This window comes from Colias croceus, chromosome 7, assembly GCF_905220415.1.
Source record: "Colias croceus chromosome 7, ilColCroc2.1".
NCBI lineage: Eukaryota > Metazoa > Arthropoda > Insecta > Lepidoptera > Pieridae > Colias > Colias croceus.
This window is the reverse complement of record NC_059543.1, coordinates 507,853-512,605: the sequence shown is the minus strand read 5'-3', so window position 1 is coordinate 512,605 and position 4,753 is coordinate 507,853. Positions and strand designations below refer to the sequence as shown.

The window sequence follows — 4,753 nt, the reverse complement described above, 5'->3', positions numbered from 1 at the left end:
GTTTTGTCTTTACATTTAACCGAAATTGAACTCCAAAAAAATACACAACACAAAAAAAAAAAATACAAATCTAAACAGTAGGTATTTAACCCAAAAATCGACTGACACTATTACTACTAATACCATAAATCCTGCTAGGGTAAACTTGCATAATTCGTACCTGCGCTTAAATCGTACCTCGTCTATATCTCGGCTTGGGTAATAGTTACCAGCGCCTCTGGTGGCATAAAATGTCAATAATAGTCGGCCATATTGCCATGTGACAAATAAATACCTGTTACGTTGCTCCCGACTAAAATATTTATCAAGTAAGTTTTTTCTTACTTTTTGAGTAATTTTTTCGCACACTTCACAAGAACTGTCTTCCAAGTATACCGTTCATAAGTTGTTTAACTGTTTATTTTATATTTATGCGTATATTTGTGAATATATTTCACATAGTAAAGCCGGCTTGTTCGTTGACAGTTTTTTTTGCGGCAAATTTGAAATTCTTTTGATACTTGTGCCTATTTCGTACTCGCAGCAACTTCTTAAAACGTACCTGTACGAACGAACGAAAACACCTCAAAAAGGAAACAAGAAAAATAAACAAGAACAAAATGAAAATGACAGTTGGTATTGCAAAATATGTCAAGAAGACGTTAAAGAAAACATGATTAAATGCGGTAATTGTGAAGTATGGGTACCTACCCATACTTCACAATTACCTACATGAGCTATGTGCAGGGACAACTAAAAAAACAAAATGTTATTACTGCGATGACTGTCAGGATTTGGCAAAGACCATCCGCTGTATTAATAAGAATTAATCTAGGTACATTAAAATTAAGAAAAAGAGGAGAAGATTATTAAGATTGTGATTTTTAAGACTGTAAACCAATGATAGGATCTCAAAGTACGATTTAAGAATATACTAGTACGATTTAAGATGAATGGTCTTAAATCGTACTTTTTTTAAGTTTTTGAAAATTGTTTATTTCTCAGAAGTTTATAAGATATATGTTATTTTTTGTTGAAATACTAATAGAACATTAGTGAAATTATAATTACTTAATATAAATAACTGTGTATCATTGTTCATTTCCAAAATTTTTGAGGTTCTCCTTAAGTGGTACGAATTAGGCAAGTTTCCCCTACGTCATTGCAATTCATATATCTGTCACACGGTATCTACGAAATGGATAATTTAAAAAACAATTTTACATTAATGCTCTGCCGGCTGTTCCTGACATAAATTCTAGCTCGTTTCATGTCTAGATGCTGAGTTATGATCTAGATTTTATTCTAGACTGAATCTGGAATGTCTTTATTATCGAGATGAATTTTTGGAATTGTTCGCGATGTTTTGCAGGAATTTGTAAAATTTCGGGCGTTTTTGCCACTGGTTATTTGATTTTGACGAATGTCTCTGCATTTATTTTAAAGTAGGTATTTTCTTGTCCTATTTTTCATTCTAACAATAAATATACCTAATAGTAATAAAAACCTATCCTTCTGCACTTCCTCGCGCTTCCACTTTTATCATAATAGTAGTAAGTTTAAGTACCTATAACTTAGTGTTTCCTATAGAATTATAGACCATAGGAACCCATAATAGGATAATCCATACTTAATATTATAAATGCGAAAGTAACTCCGTCTGTCTGTCTGTTACTCAATCACGCCTAAACTACTGAACCAATTTTCATGAAATTTGGTATGGAGATATTTTGATACCCGAGAAACGATAATATAGGATACTTAGGTTTTATCCCGGAAATCCCACTTGTACGGGAATTATGCGGGTTTTTCTTTGACTGCGCGGGCGATGCCGCGGGTGGAATTATTGTGGAAAGCTAGTAATATAAAAAATTGGGTGTTCAGTTTTTCCATCTTATAGATTACTAGCTTCCGCCCACGACTTTGTACGTGCATTCCCGTTTTTCCCCGTCCCCGCAAGAATTTCGGGAAATCCTTTCTTAGGGGACGCCTACGTTATGAAATCTACCTGCATGCCAAATTTCAACCCGATACGTCCAGTGGTTTGGGCTGTGCGTTGATATATCACTATATCAGTCACCTTTGAGTTTTATATATATAGATTAGCGCGTTCAAACAAACAAACAAACAAACTCTTCAGCTTTATAATATTAGTATATGTAGATTTTGTAATAACATTGATACCTACATGTAATTTATTTCATTTGAAAGTATAGCAAATAAATTCACAATTAAAAAAGGACTAGCAAAGCGGAAACGGAAAAGTAAAATAAGACAACACGTTCTTCCGGATGACCCACTATTTAATATATATTTTCAAAGTTAACGAAACACAATGTGAGCTAAAATGAACTTTATCACAAATATATAGAGTGCTTTTTATCTAAACGCAATGTCCTGTAAATTTTAATGGGCCCCGTACACAGTAAATCTGTAATATTCAGATCCGGTGTTTTCGCAGAAACATAAAATGCACATAAATATGATAAAATTATAGCAATGCATGCTGTTCATAATTTTATTTATTTATTTTAACTATTTCTTCGTTCGTTAGATGGTGAAAAGTTTCATCACGTCATGTGAAAGAACATTATTAAAAATTAATTTCTAATTTTATAAATTCAGATGTGCTGTTGCAAGCAAGTTGCAAGGCAAACGGCTCCATTGATTTTTAGGGATTTTAGCATTTTCTTTTTTTGAGAAATGAACAGAATATGGAAATTTATCTGAACCTAAAGTATTACTTTTTTTAAAAAACACAACTTTTTTTTTTAACACTTCTTAAAATAATTTTCTTTGCATACAATCACTTACTTTTTAATAGGTACCTACCTAGTCATTATAAATCTAACAAAAAAACCTGTGCAGTCTTTTATATGATTATTAATTATATATAATAAACACATAATTTATTTATTTATATACTCTTTATTGCACACACAAAGTTTGACAAAATCAGGATATTATACCTACTAAGCAATTGGCGGCTTTATTGCTTAACAGCAATTTCTTCCAAGCAACCAAAAAATAAAAGCAGAAAGTTAATACAATTACAAAATAATAATAATACATACAATAATACATAATGTAATTCACAAACAATAATTCATCGTAAATTAGCTCAAGAAAGATAAAGTGACTGAAAATTATTGCATTGCGGTCGTTGAAAACATAACAAATTTTTAGTTTTTCTTTGACTTTGACTGACCGGTTGGCTTGGTTGGTAGTGGCCCTGCCTTCCAAGCCAGAGGACGTGGGTTCGATTCCTAAAGTCGTGTTTGCTCTGTGTCTGGGTGTTGAATATCTATATAAGTAGGTATTTATTTAAAATTATACCTATATTATGTATGCTTATCAGCCATCTGGTTTCCATAACACAAGCGAAAGCTTATAGTGTGGGATGAGATCGTGCCGTGTGTGAAAAATTGTCCTGAAAAAAATTGTCCTGAAATATTTTCTGCATACTTCAGTAAATACGTTTATATTCTTGAATTTATAGATAGAAAACAATAAAATAAAGCTTGCGCTTTTCACAGGAACTCCTGTTTCGAATCGAACAATTATTTTTGTGATGGATAGTCCATTTAGGGAAGAATGCTAATAAGAATGTAGTGTAACCACTATGAGAAATGTTGCAAAAATGGAAAAACAGATTAGATTTGCAACAAAAATCATGAATCATGATTTAATTTATATTTCAGTTTGAGTGTGAATCTATGAACCAATAATGGATAAGACAGTATATTATATTTTATGAATCCCTTGAAAAAATAATGAAATAGATACTTATCCCAAATCCTTTATACTTCCAAGAATTGCGCTCTACTTTCGTTAATTATAAAAATTAAACAAAAAATGTTCGAGAGAATACTTGTTGTTGATAAAAAAAATCTATATTTCATAATAGAACGTCATTTCACGTCACTCATCTAAAAATAGGAATTGTTAAAAACGTTTCTATGTAACGTTAAGTGGGCCACCTTAATTTGATTTATCCGACTATAAAATATGAGTATCTTGTATGTCCTGTCACATTTTATGCGCCATAACACTACTTTGAAGTGATTTTATATGCTTACGCAGTTTTGTACGAGGTTCGTTAGTTTTCTGGGAATCTATTCGCATATTTTGATTGTAAAATTGATGTTGTATGATGATGTAATTGATTATTTATTTGCGGTTTCTTCCTTCAACTACATAATAATATACTGAAATAAAATTTAGTGTAAAACAAAAATATGATATAATTTCAATGCAAAACTAAATGTAATTTATCAAGTACAAAAAACAATTTAAAATGAAAATATAAAAAATTTAAAAGTACATTTAAAATAAAAAGTTGACTGGTTACCCCTGGTGGGACTCGAACCCACAATCCCCGGCTTAGGAGGCCGATGCCTTATCCATTAGGCCACAGGGGCGATGGAAATATTTCCGAAATAGGTCTTTATATTCCCAGTGTATTTATAAAATAAAATTTCAGTTTTTTTATCTACACATTATTAATTTTAAAAATAATTAAAATGATTTAACTGTACAGTTAATTATATTTTTAAAATATGCAATTGTATATATAATTTGGTTAATATAGCTACCGACTACCTATGAATTTGTTATCCTGAGATTTATTAAGTACTTACCTTAAAAAAATATATAATATATAATAGATACGGTCGAATTGAGAACCTCCTCCTTTTTTGAAGTCGGTTAAAAAAACAGTATATACTATTATATACTATCGCTTATAAGCAATGCAGTTGTTATCTACATTCTA

The 4,753-nt window shown here is 30.9% G+C and overlaps 1 non-coding gene across 1 annotated transcript; it reads right to left on the bottom strand.

Moving 5' to 3' along the window:
* Nucleotides 1–4,327: 4,327 nt before the first annotated feature.
* On the bottom strand, nucleotides 4,328–4,400 carry Trnar-ccu. The gene has a single exon. It is a non-coding gene; the product is annotated as a tRNA-Arg (tRNA).
* Between the last annotated feature and the right edge of the window lie 353 nt (nucleotides 4,401–4,753).